The sequence below is a fragment of the Crocuta crocuta genome, unplaced genomic scaffold, assembly GCF_008692635.1.
Source record: "Crocuta crocuta isolate KB4526 unplaced genomic scaffold, BGI_CrCroc_1.0 scaffold248, whole genome shotgun sequence".
Lineage (NCBI taxonomy): Eukaryota > Metazoa > Chordata > Mammalia > Carnivora > Hyaenidae > Crocuta > Crocuta crocuta.
In genome coordinates, this window is record NW_027532409.1 from 2,169,957 (window position 1) to 2,186,862 (window position 16,906).

Sequence of the window (16,906 nt, forward strand, 5' to 3'; positions counted from 1 at the left end):
AGGTCACTGAGGCCCATGATTCAGGAGTGGCATGAGTATCACCATTCCAAGCATGGCCATGGTGGACAGTAACAAGATAAGCTACCAGGGCATTTAATCACCCACACACCCTCATGAAGATATAGAGACCAGCCCTTCTTGAGAGAGGCTTTGGGGTAATGAGGGGTTACCCGCACCTTGGCCAGGGACTGGCATCACATACCCGCTCTGAGGGCTGAGGACCTTCTGATGGCCAGGCTGCCTGGAGCTCTGGGCAGAAGCCTGGGGGTCCTGTGGCAATCTGCCTCCTCCCACTCCCTCAGGAAGTGACCCTTCCTGAAGACTGCCCACGCCTAGCAGAGGAGAATCACACAGGTCTTAAATTCTCGCTGTGCAGCCCTGGGCAGGTCCTCACTCTTTCGGGCTTGGGTTTCCCCATTAGGAAACTGGGAACTCTTCTTACCTCATAGTGTTGCAGTAAGGGCCTTGCCAGGACCCAGTGATCCCAGTGATGTTTGAAGGAGCCTGACCCCTGCCTGCCTGTGTGCCTAATGTGTCAACATGGAGCCCAAGGGGCTGGCAGCAGGGGAGACCAAAGCAGCCGTCTGCCAGGGCTTTGCTGGGAGCGAACCCAGACCTAGGAGAGGGAAAGCTAGGCCACAGCTGCCCCGGCCAAAGGAAAAGAATCCAAGCAGCCATTTCCCTAGCTCAAAAAGGGGGTTCATAGGGCTGGGGCACCATGGAGGAGTGGGGTCCCTGGGGCCAGAGTTCAGACTAGTGTGTGCAGACATGCTCTAAGCCAGGAGCTGCTTCCTGGGTCTGCAGAGTCCCTGCAGCCACAGCGGCCCACAGGCACACTCATCAAGAGTCTGAGGCACATGCACCGCGTGGTGGGGCACCAGAAATGGAGATGAACAGATCTGAAATCACAAAGATAAATTTTCAAATCCTGTTCCAAAGCGGATAGCTAGGCTGCAGTCTGCTCTCTCTGGCAGGCCATGAATAAAATGAAGGTTTTTGTTAGGATGGCCAATTGACCATCACATGCAAACAGAACTATGACATGAAGGTATTCACAGAGGAGACTCAATCTTCACCTGCCTTGACCACCGTCAACCGTGGACTGATTTTTATGCAGAAACAGGCTCGCTGCCTGGTGGCAGGGGCCAGCTCTGCGCCCTGAGGCAGAGTGCCACAAGACTGAACCTGCAGAACCAAAGCTTGTACAACCAGACAAGGAAAGCCCCGCCCTCTCTCCTCTCTAGGCCCAGGCAGGGACCGACTCCCTTCCCTGAGACCAGAGAGCGGCTGGGTCAGGCAGGCTTGGAGAGCAGCTGCCTTCTGGACATACCCATAATGGCAGTCACTTTCCCTTTAAGAGCCTCAGTTTCCTCATCTGAGCCCCAGAACCGATCCCACGCACTGGGAGATGAGTAGCTAGACAACAACAAAGAGTACTGTTGCTGCTCTCAGGGCCCACTTAGAACTTGCCTTTGCAGGAAAGTAGGTCCCCAACTGTGGGACGGCACCCAAACTACTGGATGACGACAGAGGGTGCCATGAAGGGGACAAGCTACATGATAGCCAGTCTGCAGCCTGGGAAGAGGGTGAACACAATGACCATAGAGGACTTACCTATGCTAGGCTCTTCTGAGGGTAGAGCTGCTTCTGGTCTTAGAATCCTGCTCCTCAGCCCCTCCCAGACAACAGGCTGAGCCATAAGTGCATCAGCCCTCCTCGGGCCCAGTGCATCAGGACAGTCACAGCAGGGATGTGCACAGAGGCAGCATTCCTGTAGACCAGGCAGAGTCCCAGGACAACAGGAACCCCAGGAAAGAGAAAGGGTATGGCAAGGACAGGGCACCAAGCCTTTATCAGGGTATCTTAATGAGTATGGCTCAGGAGAGCCAGCCAATCTTGATCCATAGCAGAGTTCACTCTAACCATGGCAGGCCCTGAGACAGAGACAAGGGAGCCCAGCATCAAATCCAAGATTCTGAAGTAGACCCAAGATTCCTGGTCAGAAACCAGTATCCTAGCATCCCCCACCCCCAGGGAAGCCACTTTTCAAACTGCCCTACAAAGATAGAGGTTCTCCAAACCTAATGGCCAATTAACCATCCATCAGGCAAGGAGGATATACAGAGAAGGACCATAAGCACCAAACACTGGCATGGCAGACAGGAGGCACAGCCCCACCTCTGGGCCTCATCTTCCCCACCTGTAAAATGGGACCACCACTCCTGGCCCCTTCTTTATTAGGCTACTATAAGATGTCAATAAGAGACACCAAAGTGTTCTCACAAGAAACAGGAGGATATACTGAAAATTAAACTCCCCAAATGATGAACATATGGCCAAGAATACCACCACCAGCACAACAAAAAACCAGAAGGAAGTGGCCCATGTCACAAATTTCTGGATATTTTTTTAAAAATTTTTTAATTTTTTTTATTTATTTCTAGGAGAGACAGAGAGAGAGACAGCGTGAGCAGGGGAGGGTCAAAGAGAGAGGGAGTCACAGACTGAAACAGGCTCCAGGCTCCGAGCTGGCAGTCAGCACAGAGCCCAACGCGGGGCTCGAACCCACGAACTGCGAGATCATGACCTAAGCGAAAGTCGGACGCGTAACCGACTAAGCCACCCAGGCGCCCCACAAATTTCTGGATATTAAACATGCTTTCAGTGTAACATTTTTGAGAGCATTTTCCTTTTACAAAGTAAGCTAATTGATGAAACTGCAAAAATTACTCACACAGAATTACACACACACACACACACACACACACATTTTGTAACTTAAAAGAATTACATCTCATGGTAAATATGAAGGTTTTTGTTTGTTTTTCCAAATTTAGAGAGCCTGAAAGAGGAAAATGAATGTTATCTGGGCAGGTCTGGGGATTTTCATTACCCCACCTGTTGGCTGTGGACTTCCAGATCTCCTCCAGGCCTGTTTGCCCAGCTCTGCAGAGGGTGCTGGGGGAAGCTGGGGAAAGTCCAGCCCTGCTCCAAAGGGGCCACGTCCAACCAAGGCAGCAAACTCCAAGGACCCCAGCCCATCAGTTCTCAGCCCACCCTCCTCCCTCCAAGCCTCTGCACACATGAGTTATAAGAATAACATGAGAATTGGGGTGCCTGGGTGACTTAGTCGGTTAAGCGTCCGACTTTCTCTTAGGTCATGATCTTGCAGTTCGTGGGTTCGGGCCCCGCATTGGGCTCTGTGCTGATGGCCAGCTCAGAACCTGGAGCCTGTTTCAGAGTCTGTCACTCCCTCTCTCTCTGACCCTCCCCTGCTCACGCTGTCTCTCTCTCTCTCCTAAAAATAAATAAAACATTAAAAAAAAAATTAAAAAAAAAAAAAAGAATAACATAAGAATAAACACATGAGTTAGACTCCAGAGCTTATTATCTAACAAAGGCAGCGAAGACCACAGATGCTCAAAGATGGTATCAGGGATGGCTTCCTGGAAAAGGTGGTGCAGTGGGACAAAAAAGGCAGAGGAGTTCGGTTAAGCGTCCGACTTTCGCTTAGGTCATGATCTCGCGGTTCGTGGGTTCGAGCCCCGCGTCGGGCTCTGTGCTGACTGCCAGCTCAGAGCCTGGAGCCTGTTTCAGTCTGTGACTCCCTCTCTCTCTCTGACCCTCTGCTGCTCACGCTGTCTCACTCTCTCTGTCTCCTAGAAATAAATAAAACATTAAAAAAAAAAAAAAAAGGCAGAGGAGCTACAACAAATATACAAATGCAGAAGTTGGTGAGATTCACTATGGGGATAGAAAAAAGAAGGAGCAGTCACAGTTGGGAAGGGGTGGGAGGGGGAGACATGACCCTAGAGGGCCACTGCAATCTGGAAATACTGGGAAGTCCCTATACAAAGGTTGTTGCAGCTGATAGGAACCACAGGAAGCCAATGGAGCTTTGAGGAACAGAAAAAGCAGGACTCCCTGAGCACCCTGCCCTCCTTGGCTCTAAGCCAAGGTCACCAGGAGATTCAGAAGAGCAAGTCTGGAGAGGTGGACAATTCCCCCAAATGAGGCACCTGGCTTAGACAGTACAACATGTGACTCTTGATCTCAGGGTTGTAAGTTCGAGCCCTACATTGACTGTAGAGATCACTTAAAGATAAAATCTTTAAAAAAAAATCTTCTCCCAAAATGCTCTTCATCAATAGCCCTTCCAAGTACAGCCTGAGGTACACAGACGGGCCATTCCCAGTTGCCCTCGCCCCTTGAGTAAGCCACCTCTTTCATCACCCTCTAAAGAAACTACAGACACTGGGAGACGGAACACAGATGGAACGGAGCCTTCTCTTTTGGAGGATGCTGAGATGGAGATAGGAAGCCACAAGGGGAAGCAACTGCTCTGTGGCCAATTCCTGGCCCCTTGCCTCTGTTACCCCTACGCAAGTTCCCGCGTAGTGCCTCAAGGATAAGGCAGACACTGCAGCCCAGAGCCCCCTTTGGAGGGGGCCAGAGACAAAGGGGCTCTGCCCCCAGGCAGCTGTACCAACTAGAAGATACAGCTTTCATGGGGCGCCTGGGTGGCTCAGTCGGTTAAGCGTCCGACTTTGGCTCAGGTCATGATCTCACAGTTCGAGGGTTCGAGCCCCGTGTCAGGCTCTGTGCTGACAGCTAGCTCGGAGCCTGGAGCCTACTTCAGATTCTGTGTCTCCCTCTCTGACCCTTCCCTGCTCATGCTGTCTCTCTCTCTCTCAGGAATAAATAAAACATTTAAAAAAAATTAAAAAAAAATAGAAGATACAGCTTTCACAGCCTGCAGACCTCTGAAGGGGACGGATGGAGGTGCCTGGAGGGGAGGCAAGGGCAGAACCTAGGCACAGGTGGGAAAAGCACCTGACACAGCTGGAAGCAGAGGGAGTAGGATGGACCAGCAGTCTCCATGTTGCTCAAGGCCTCTGGAAGGAGAGGTCCCCTCAGGGCCCCCAATCCCCTCTGTTCTGAGACTACGACCTTGCCCCTCTTACTTTCCAACAGAAACAGTCAGAAGCAGCTCCCAGCTACCACCAGAGAAGAGGTCGGGTGGGGGGGAGGGTGCAGGGGGGAGGGTAGCTATCTACCCCCATTTGATAGACAAGTATCCAGGCTGGGAAACTTGGAGCCACAGGGTCACTCAACGAAGGAAAGGTGAGGATGGGGCTTCTCTCCTTCCCGTTCCTATGCAGCAGCTGCCTTCAAAGAGCAGCAGGAGAGAGAGGCCACAGCCCTTCCCAGGGGTACACAAGGAGACCCTGGTTGAATGTGGGGGTCCAAGATATACCAGGGCAGAGTTTAGCATCTGTTTCTGGCTGGGGTTTCATCAGCCACTCCTCCCCAAACACCTGACCGAGAAGGGCAGCCAGGCCTGACTCGGCATCTGGGCCCTCTCCCACCTTCATAAACAGGAAAAGGCCATTCAGACAGCTGGATGGAGGTCTGCAGGGTCCTCCTACGTGGGACCTTGAACCCGCATGTACTAACTGCCTCAGGGTACAGCTGTAAAGGATCCTTGCCAGCACATGAATCATCCAGAGTCTAGATTCTAGATGAATCTCCTCTCTGGAGCAATGAGAAAATGGAGGTTCCAAAGGGTCCTGTCCTGGTCACATGGTGGTTCCTGGCAGAACTAGGGCCCTCTGCATGGTCCCTAGCCTTCACACCACCCAGGCAGGCGGCCTCTGGCCTATAACGCTGGCCTAATCCCATGGATTTCAGAGGTGGGAACACCATGCCTAGGCCACAAAGGAAGGAAGGGAAAGGAGGCCCCACCCAGAGAACCCAAAGCTGGGAGAGAGTTGAGTGGCTGCCTATTACGCTTATTCATTCATTCCATCATCTAATCAAACGTATATTAGACGTCTATCTACTCAGTATCAGGCCCTGGGTTGGGTCCTGGGTAAACAGAGATCAATAAGGCACTTAAGTTCCTGCCCTTCAGAAAAGCCCCTGGCTGATGGCGGAAACAGATGTGGAAGCAGATAACTATGAGGTTGTCCAAAGATGGAACAACAGGGAGATGTCTGTGGTGCTGACAGCAGAGAAAGTGAGCGCTGCTCTCTGGGACTTCTCAGACTGCTCTGTAGAAGGCAGGTCTGGAGGGCGGATCTGCCTGTGTCAGGCAGAGGGGATCACAGAAGCCAAGGCATCAGTGAAGCAGTTTGGAGTTGGAGGTGGGGCTAGGCATTCAGTTTCATGGAAGAGGGGAAGGGACAGCAGGCCTTCCTGGCCTTCAAGGCCACAACAGGAGAAAGCTGCAGTATGGACCCGGCTTGCTCCAACTTTCTTATCCAGACATCTAAATAACTCCCCAGGCAGCCAATGGTTCAGCCCCCCAGGCAGAGGTCCTGTAAACTCTGACCTGTGCCACCACCACAGGTTGATGTCCAAGTTTCTTTCCAGATGTCTTGTGTCTGCCAGGCCCCAGCTACAGAAGAAGCTGAGGGCCCAGCAGGGCCAGGTCCCATAACTGTCCAGGACCTCAAAAGTCCAGTGAAATGCTCCCCCTAGTATATTCAGGCCACCTGGAGAACCAGAACACGGAGTTTAAGTCACTTTTCCATCATCCTCCTTCCTGCCCCTCAGAGCAGTCAACAAGGTTGACCATGGCCTCCCTCCTGCTTGGACCTCTGCCCTCAGCTTCTCCCTCATGATTTCCCCTGGGTTTCTCCCTTCTTCTTAGACTGCAGGCCTACCTGCATTAAACACAGGCCTTTTGCAAGGCCGAGGCCAAGTTCCTCTCCTCTCCCAGTGTTCTACCTTTTCCCAGGCATCGGTGCCCAGAGATTTCAGTGCTTCCTCTTACGGACACCTCGGTCCTCAGCTCTAAGCTTCAGACCCTTCGGTCCAACTACCTACTTGCCATTTACACCTGCTCACCTCAAAAACAACTCAAAAAGTTAACCCCTCAAACCCAAATACACTCTTCAACACTTCTCTCACCAAAACCCAGGCCTTTTGCCACACCTCTTGGGTCAGCTAACACCATCACCTCCCGACAGATACATGAACTAGAAATTTTAGAACCAATCTTGGCACCTCCTTTTCTCTCAACACCTGCAACCTAATCCTTGGACAAGCCTTACTGGCTTCATTTATTATCACAACCATGTTTACCAAGCACTTATATGAGTGGGAATCCTATGCGTATTTTGTCTTCTCTATGGAGTGTGAGCTCCTAGGGGAGTTGATTATGCCTGTCAACTTTAAGGCCCCAGGCTGTAGCAGGAAATTGAATGGCTTAGAAGACAGAAAAATCTGGGACCTCCCTCCCCTGTGGAAACAATAGGGGCCTCTGACTGGCGATCCAAACAACAGGAGCTAAGTTGGGAGGGGAGATGGGAGGGGGACGCCAGTGGCCTCCCCTGCGGAGCTCCTTGTGAAGCTCCATGCCAGCCCTGGCTTCCTGCCTCTTTGGTTTCCATGTTACCACACATGCCCTATTCCCTCTTGGGGGAAGGGGGGTGGGAGGGAGGTATGCAGCCAGCCCTTAAAGTCCCAGCAGAATCAACCTTGACCAGGAGGTTGGAGATGTGCTAAGCGATGAAGGAAGTCATGAAGGCAAGGCCTGCTCACCCAGACACCCTCTTCTGAGCCCCCCACTAGGCTCTCCCGTTTTAAAGCCAGCCTCTCCTCAGCATCTGGCCACACTCCCTCTGGCCTCTTGACCAGACCAAGCCAAGGCACTCCTCTTGTCCTTCTTTTACTTCCTGGACAGGCAAGGCCTTGATGCATGATCTAGCCTCTGACCTCACTCCAAGGTGATCAGGAACTCACTGCCTCCCCAGGAAGCCCAGCCAGGATTCTTCAAAGTTGCCTCCCCTATCAACAGGAATGGCTACTTTGGGACCTCTCCCTCCTGATTTAAATTTCCTAGTTCTACCTGCTTAAGACAGCTTCTGGCCTCACCTCCCCTAACAGGCTCCTCGCTGCCTCCCACCACAGCCTAGAGAGCCTCATTCTCCCACTGTGGACCCGTTCTCAGGCCAGGGACTAGGACATCCTTGTGGAAACAGTCCAGGCACCAGGTGTTCTGCACCAGGTGTTCTCTGGTCACTGGAGGGGATACTCTGTATTTCACTGCTGGTATCAGGGGGCCCTGAGTAAAATCCTGGACAACGTGACATATGTTACCCTTTCTAACCCCAGTGGATATGCTGAGAGCTCCCAAGAAAGGCCAACAGGCACATTATACTCAATTACTACTTCTTCGAGTAGAGGAAGTGACATGGGTAGAAGAGGGAAGCTGCCTCCCAACAGCTGGGAGAAAATCAGGTGGAATGGGGGGAAGTGGTCTGCAGAGCCTCAGAGAATCTATCACCTCCCATGCTGCCCTCTTGCCCCCAAGCAGGCTGAAAAGCCTTTGGAACCTGTGGCCAGGTCCTCCACTCCTTCCCACGGTTAGTCACTCTATGAACTCAGACCCACACTCTTGGGCCTAAGGCTAAAGTCACTCAATCCCATGGGGTTAGAATTTACCCACCACACACCCACAGCTTCACAGCCAAAGGCCCTGTGTGGTCAGTGCCCTACTCCCCCCACAGGCGAGGCCAAGCCAAGGACACTGTGACCTGGGGCCATCCCTTAAACAACCACTTCCCTCAGCTCAGCCATATCCCCAGGTGTCCAAGAAAACAGGAAGCCAACCCCAAAGTGAACGGCCCACCCCTACTGAGTTAGAATTAGATCTCACACAAACAAGTGGTCAAACTCGCCGTGGCCCAGCCCCTCACCAGTCTGGTCAGCGTTCCCTGCCAGGGCCTGGAGCTTCCGTCAGACTGCCCACTCTTCACCGTGCCCACGCCTTGCTCCCAGGCACCTCAAAGCCTTTGTACAGACTCTCTAACCAATGCTGGCATACCAGTCGGCAAAAGGAGGAACTCCACAAGGGCAAGATGGGCTGCTACGGAGAGGAAGATGACTATGTCTGGACACTTGGGCTCAGCCTATAAAGTCTTAGGTACAAATGTGTCTTGCCGGCTCTGGGCTCTCATGGTTTTCGGCATGTTCCAGACTGCAAGTGTCCCAGGATCAAGGACCAAGTCTCCTCCTTTACTTGCTTGCTAACCCCAGTGTCCTCTGTGCCAGGCATGGGCTCAGCAAAGGAGATGCCAGTCTCCTGCAGAAGAAAGCCCCGCCCATTTATTCTGCATCCTGAGTCTTACTGAAGCCAGGGCCAACCGCCAACACTGGGAAGGGCCCGGAAGGAAGCAGCAGAGCCTATACACAAAGCCTACATGTGGCTATAAAAAGGAGCCCTCCCTGCTTCCCCCAGGATGGGCCCGGTTCCTAGGAGGTGATGAGTGGGGGAGAGAGCTAGTACTTGTGCCTGGGCACACAGCCACTGCAGCCTCTTAAAGGCTAGCCAAGCACCACCTCGAAAGGAACTAGTGTTACAAGGAGGGGGAGAATGTTAAGAGCTAAGTGAAAATGGCAAGCAGAGACTTAGAGCCCTATCTCCTGGGACCACAGCCTCCTCCAAAGCAACCAACTCTATGTCCCCACTGCCTCTTCCCTCAGCCCGAGTATTCAGGGAGGGCCCGTTTTCCACATTTCTTTGCCCCTCCTCCTCCTCTCCCTTTCCTGAGGGCTCCCTGTGGAGGCACCAGCATATCCAGCAAAAGAGCTCTGAGAGCATCTGTGAGGAGGCAACGAGAGGCCCTACCTCTGGGCAACAGCAGGAAGCTGTGGCCACAACATCAGAGGTTCAGGGGCAGCTCAAGGAGGGCCCAGCAGGGAGAGAACAATGAGGCAGCGGCACAGCTATGGCATCTCAAGTCTGAACACGAAGGTACCTTGCTGCAGAGCGCCTGGCCACATGAGCGGCAGTCTATTGGCCCCAACAGCAGAGGCCCCCGCACCACTTGCCCAGGCCAAGCCACAGAAATGAATTCCTCCCCAGCCTTTGTTCTCCAAACCCCTCTCCAGCCTAGTTTGCCCAGTGTTCGGGCCCTGCACCAGGAGGCTGACCCCGAGCCACTGAGGCCATGGCTCACTGAGGCCACTCTAGGAACGAGGGGCTTGTCGTGGTCACGCACACGTAGAAGTAAAAAATGAGCCTCACTTGTTGTCTGCAACTGAGGTCGGGGGTTACTCATTATCAGAACACACCCCCACCTCTCCTGACTGACAGAACGGCCTCTGGTTTCTCTCCTCCACAGCACGCCCCAGGTCCCGTAATTATTTGCTCTTTCTGGCTGTACCTACCCCAATCTTTTCATTTATTACTGGCCTCCCTGGTGCTTGGCACGTCAGCAAACGCCAGCGTCCAAAGCCAGTGAAGCACAGAGGTGTCTTGCTGGTTCAGTGTGTCACAAGAGGCCCAAGCAAGCTGGGGGTTGGGGTCTTTTGTTATTGTTTTAAGGACAGACTAGCTATAGTGATAAACACACTGGCCTAGAGACCTACTACCACCGGGAACAAGGCACAGGTCGCAGCTCTTACGACCCAGTTAGCAGGCCTAACACACCAGCGAGGCAGGCGAATGAAAGAACACCTAGATGAATCTATGCACTTGAGCTTGTCATGAAAGAGAGGCCCTTCTCAGAGTACCTCGAGCACGGAGCCCCAGGTCTTTATTTCCCTGCAGAGGCTGAGGGACAGTTGTCACTGTGAGCCAGTAACAGCAAGTCAGAGCAGGGTTTTGTTTTTTTTTTTTTTGTCCCCCAGCTCACCTGCTCTGCTATCGTCACCCCCGGCCGAGAGGAAAGCTTCCTGATGGGGGTGCCATGGCAAGATGAGGAAGCAGATAATCTAGATGGAGGGTCTAGGTCCAGTCTATCCACGGCCAGAAGCCTGGGCTGGTCCAACAGCACATCTGGCCAGAAGGCAGAGTGGATCAGATCACTGTGTCCACATAAAAAAGCACGTTGGTCCTCCAGAATAGTCTATCTTCTTGTCATTTTCTCAAGAGTGAAAAAATAAACTAAATATCGTAGTGGGAATCGAGACCCTGCATCTGGTCCCGGCACTGCCATGAACTTACTGTGTGACCTTACCCTGGGGGCCCTGGTTTCTCATCTATGAGAGAGAGCTAACCATTCTTGCCCTCCCTCAATACATGAGCTGTGGCGGCACGCAAACAATAGCACAGATGAGAAAATGTCCCATGAACTCTACTGCACTATTCAAATACCTGATTTTCCTCATGCCCCGGTCCTCTGTGCATAAACTCTGGGAAGGAACAAAGAAAACAAGCAGGAAACAGATTTCTACCCAGGCTGTCAGAGCAGCCACCAGTGGCCATGCCTGGTGGTGGAAAGAACTCGAGCTCTGTAGTTAGTTAAGGCAAAACCAAAGGAAACAAATACTTATTAAGTGCCCACAAGTGCCAAATGCTATGCAGAGCACTTTCACATAAAATCTTACTCCCATATGCGACTTCTTTTAACTATTGCTAATATACAGCTCTATGAGGAAGTGACTTTTACAGCTAAAAATTAGTTTCAAGTAGGTTAAAGTAACTTACCCAAGGTCACAGGAAGAGCTGAGACTCGAACCCAAGTCTGATTTGAGCCACAAATCTTCAGTCATATGGAGCCCACTTGCCAACAGCTGCTCAAGGCCACTCAACACCCTTGGCTCTGCCTAGAGTCTTATCATCTGTTACCATATAGTCCTCAAAGAGTTCCCTCCAGGGAAGCACAGGCACCATGCTTCTCTGAACAGAGCACTATACATGGAGCACCAGCACATTTCCCTCCTCCTATCCCACCCCCATTTCTCCCAGCCCCCAGTGACTTCTCCAGTTCTAAGGAAATAGAGAAGGGGGTTGGGGGTGGGCGTCTCCTTTCCCCTAATATCAGACCTTTGTGATACTAGGCCTCACTTCCTCCCTCCAACTTATTCATCTCTGACCTCTTTGAAGCCATATAAGAGAAAAAGGCACAGAATGGGAAGAGATGCCATGACTTAATGAAGACTGACAGGTACAGTGACAGTAGAGGCAGAGACAGGCCCTACTGTATTGAGGTGGTAGCATTAAAGCACTTCCTAGAAAACAGGGGTCTCCAATCACTGTGCTCAGACAGCACTTCTCTGGACTAGGCACACAGAAATAGGCCAATATGATACCAAAGCAGCTGCTTTCAGCCAACTGTCCTGTCACCTTGCAAAAGCTGGCAGCGGGAAAGAGCCCTGACAACATCAGGGCTGCTGAGGGCTTGGAGAGAGGGAATGGGGAGGCCTCCTTGTCTCCAAACCGAAAGGGTTGGTGGCCAGGCACCAGCACCCTCAATACAATAGGCACATTTGCTCCCTTCCGCTACTGGGTCCTCCTGGGGAACTTAACCCTCATCTTCCTCCTTGTCAGAACACCCACTGTGCCACACTCCATGTGAAACACTTTAGGAAGACTCTCCTCAAATGTTCACAATACCCTTACAAGATAAATGCAGCTTGTTACTATAACCCCCATTTGTAGACAAAGACCCGAGAGAGAAAGTCACACACTCAAGGTCACAGAGGAAGTTAGTTACACAACCTTAAGCAGGGTGAGTTCAGTACTCAAATGCTAAACTACTATGCTGCACTAGTCTAGTCATCCCTCCAGACCCAGACCCCTCCCGTCTGGACACACTGTCGTATCCCTGCCCTGCCTCAGCAAGGAAGTCTTGCCCCTGCTCATCAGCTCCTTCCTGCCAACTGCAGTAGCTTCCCTCAACTTCTCCCAGATAAAATGCAAGACAGCCTCGCTTCAGCCTCTGCTGACAGCCACGACCTGTAGGACGGAGTGTAACCTATGAGCATGGCACCCTGTGGCTGTCCCTGAACTGCTTCCAACCAGCCCCAGCCTTACCTCTACCACACTAAAAGCATTCCTGACCCCCACATAGGGATCCCCAGTGCCTCAGCCACACAAGTTCTTCTATCAGTCAAGGCTCAGCTCACAGGTCACCTCCCCTGGGAAGCGTTCCCTGGCTCTCTCCTCTCAACCCCAGCTCACTAAGCAGAGCTCGCTACTCTGCACTCACAGAGCTCTTGGTGGACCTTTATTATGGTACGCAGCACACACGGTTATAATTACATGTTCCCAGTTCTGTCTCTTCCAAGAGTGTGGGAGTTCCTTAGCAGCACAGTCCATGTGTTATTCACCCTTAGTGCCTAGCATTGGGCAAACAGGAGGAGTTCAAACACTATTTATTGAACAAATAAATGCTCCTCATTCTAAGAGGCTACACAAAAAAGGTCAGTGGCCAAGATCTCTAATCGTGACGCAAGCCTATGCATCTGTGTACATATGTATGTAGGTACACACACAGTCTTAAAGTCAGATCTGGCTGATTCTAGCCACAAACCTCCAGTTACTGTGGCTCAATTACCATTGGCTGTTCACAGTCATTCCTGACTGTTATCTCTGCCTAGAGTCTTGTCACTTATTACTATCTTTTTCTCAAAGATGTTCCCCCAGGGAAGCATAGGCACTACATAGAAAACACTCTACAAGGTGCACAAGAACATCATCCCCCTCTTACCGCACCCCCACATCTCCTAGGGTTCTCCTCAGCTGGAGGTGTTGGAAGGGGGCCCAATGCTGGGTGTGCTCAGCTTCTCCAGTCATCTATGAAGCAGGCCCTTTCCTAAGTTCACAGGAAAGAGCCCCAGCTGGACAGGGGGCCTGGTAGAGTTGGTCTGGAAACCCACACAGCAGGGCAAGTGTGGGGTGCTGGGGGAAACACTAAGAGGTCTGACTTCCCCTGGAAAAACTACAGTCAGACAGGAAACACACATGCAGAGATGGCTAGCTCTGGAGATCCGGAATGTGTTCTTGCCCCTCTCCCACCGGGAGCAATCAGCCAGTACAAAGAAAACCCCCATGACACCGGGCCTGCCAGCCTCAGGCACCTTGGGCCCAGCCATCAGAGCAGACCTTGTGGTCTGTCTCACCAGCCTGACAGCCACAGAGGTCAAGCCCAAGATAAGTGGTCCCAATATCACCTCCTCTCTGAGCCTGACTGCCTAGTCTGGGCGGTTTGCTCTCTTCTGCCACCATACTGACCCCTCCCTCCGTGCCTGGCCAACCCCCATCAAAGGTACCACTAGGAATTATCATTGTTTTAGTTTTCCTGATGGCTAGGACCTGTTTTCATTCACCACCTAAGAGGGCCTAGCATCTAGAAGAGGAGGAAAAAAATCAAAGACGAAAGCCTGAGGCTCCAAAAGTCCCACAGAAGAGCATGGCTGTCATTCAGAGCCCTCCGTGGAACCTTCACACAGGCCATTGTGCCCACGATGACCCTTGACTGAACCAGCTCACCCCAGAAAGGCACCAGAAGGAAAAAGTGTGGAGCCAGAACCTAGAGAAGCTGAGGCTGTCTGTAACGCAGGTCAAAGCACAAAAATTTCTTAGAGGAGCAAAAGAGACCGCTGGGACACAGGACCTGAGGCCCATGGTCAGCACAACCCTGGGGCCGAGAGTCCTCTTGGGATGGCTAGTCAGTCAATGTCTGGAGAGCTGGGTCTAAATGAGGCTGTCACAACTAGCACTATCACTCCAGGCACAATTCACTCCCTGTATTTCCATTTCCTCATCTGTAAAACGGGACAGGACTCCAGACACACACATATACTTGTGAAGATTAGCCAAGAAAACATGATGAAAGGTCTCTGTAGCACTCAGCAGGAAGTCTATAATTGTTTTGTATTCATTTATGTCAGTATCTGTAACGTAAAAAAACAAACATCAACTTGGTTCCTGTCACATCACCATGACAACTGGCACCAAAGCACTTCCCCACCCCTCTTTGGAGCCAAACTACCACCCCAGAAGTCAGCAAGTGCCAGTCCCATTTCACAAGTGGCAAGGTGAGAGGTCACAGTGAGGGTCCGAATGAGGCCTGATGCACAAGTGGAGTGCATTTTCGCTGAACCAACCACAGCATCCCTCCTTCAGGTCCAGGCACCCTCAGGGCAGCAGAAGCGCCTCTCTCCTTGGCCAGGCGACAAGCACTATATGGAACTCTGGCAGAGTCAGCAGCAAAAGGCCAGGTGGCAGGGGTCACAGCTGGCAACCCAAATTTCCTCAAAGGCTGCAGAGGGGGGACTGCAGGGATCAGAACCCACCAACAAGGTGCGCCCAGGGACGGGCAGAAGCGGGGTGGCTTCAGCAAGAGGCTCCATTTACAAAGTGTGAACTCTACACAAGCATCTACTAGCATTTTTACTCGGACTCCTTCAACCTTGGCCTCCAAAATCAAAGGGCCCGGGCTCCTTCTACAGTCTTTGCCACGCTCCCAGATAGCAAGATCACTGAACCTGTATTTCTCTAGCTTATCTACCCTTGGGGGCTGGGGTCATGGGTCCTCTGCATTCCTTCCACCAGCCTCCAAAGACAAGAGACACCATGGACTAGACTCTTCCCTCCCTCGTCACACCCCTCCCTTCTGTTCAGACCCCCAACTTACAAATAAAAGTCCTACCCAGCAGTCAGACGTGCAAGCCTCCATAGATTTACTCCATAAATTTTACTCTGTCATGTACTGTTCTATACGACAGGTGGGTGGCTGAGGAGAAGAGCTGAAGCAAAACAAAACCATTTCCTCCCTTTTTCCGGGTAGTGATCTAAGTGAAATGTGAACTTGACCCCCATCCTCCTCCCTTCCTATACCCTCACCCTCTCCTACAGCCAAGCTCCACCTCCCTCAACAACCCCAGTCTGGGGTCCAGGAGAACAGTCGTAGTCTATTCACATTATCGTTATTATTAAAAACAGCTCACTTATTAAACGTTTACAGTGTGTCAAGCACTGTGAGATGTTTTACATCAATTTTCTCATGTAATCCCCAGAGCAACCTTATACAGTGGATATATTACCACTCCCATTTTACAGAAAAGAAAACTAAGCTGAGAGAAGATAAGTAACTGGCTAAGGGAAACACAACGAATATATAGGCTTCAAATCCAGCCTTGCCTTCAACCAGTGTGCTGCACTTACTGCCTGTTGGTCACACACATGGTTTTAAGTGTTAGTTACTCAGGAAATCTCTATCGAGGAACCTCCAGCCAGTGCCACCAATTCAGTAGAGCAGAGGGAGCACCATAAAAGCAAGGAAGGGGCTGTGCCTAGAGTCTATCTCAGCTCCCCGCAGTATCTGTCCTTCCTCCACTTTGGAATCCAGTCTCTCAAATCACTAACATTTTCTCTTGATGGCTAACAGGGCTGATGGAGGCACAGAGGAAAGCAGCTGCCATTTCTAAGTTCAGCAGCTGCATCAGATGTGGAGTTTGTAGTTGAGGATGGCTGCCTCACCACAAGACTTTCCTTCCTCCCAATCTCCTCACCCATCTACACACATGTACACCATACCCAAGGAGGTCTGTAGGTCCTTCCCGTGGGGGTGTCACTTCCTGACACCCCCCCCCCAACATGGACCTGGTTCTAACACCAGTCTCTGGGGAGGAGGGTCCTTGCAGGAAGCAACCCACAACCTAGGGTAGCAGACACATTCTCTTCTCACACTTGGAGGTGGGGGATGGAGGGTAGAGCTGGGTGCCCATCCGGCCACAGCACAGACATGGCAGCGTGGCTCTAAGTGGAGTAACACTGAAAGACCTGTGGGGTTTTTCAAAATCCCCAACTCCCTCCTTCCAACTGAGATCTGCCCCAAAGCAGCCAAGCTCAGGCCTGAGAAGGCAGGGAGGCAGGAAACCAAAAGGAGCCGCTCCTGGCTCTCTGCAGCCCTGGAACACAGGACAGGACGCAGCACAGGACAGGACACAACACACAAAGGGCGAGACCCCAAACTGGCTGCACGCTCTTGAAAAAAGTACCTGACTCCAAGGCCCCGAGGCTGGCCCTTCTGGGCCAAGCTCTAGAGAATGTGCTTCCAAGGGCAAGAGGAGCCTGGCCCCTTTACCAAGAGTCCCTGCCCTGGCTTTGGGTGTCTGCCCACCCACGCAGACCTCTAAAATTCAGTTTCAGGACAAAAGCGGGATG

The 16,906-nt window shown here is 51.8% G+C and overlaps 1 protein-coding gene across 2 annotated transcripts in view; it reads right to left on the reverse strand.

Annotated features, from left to right (window-relative positions):
• PLCG1 (phospholipase C gamma 1) overlaps positions 1 to 16,906 on the reverse strand; it is a 37,165-nt gene that overhangs the window by 19,153 nt on the left and 1,106 nt on the right. The window lies entirely within an intron of this gene.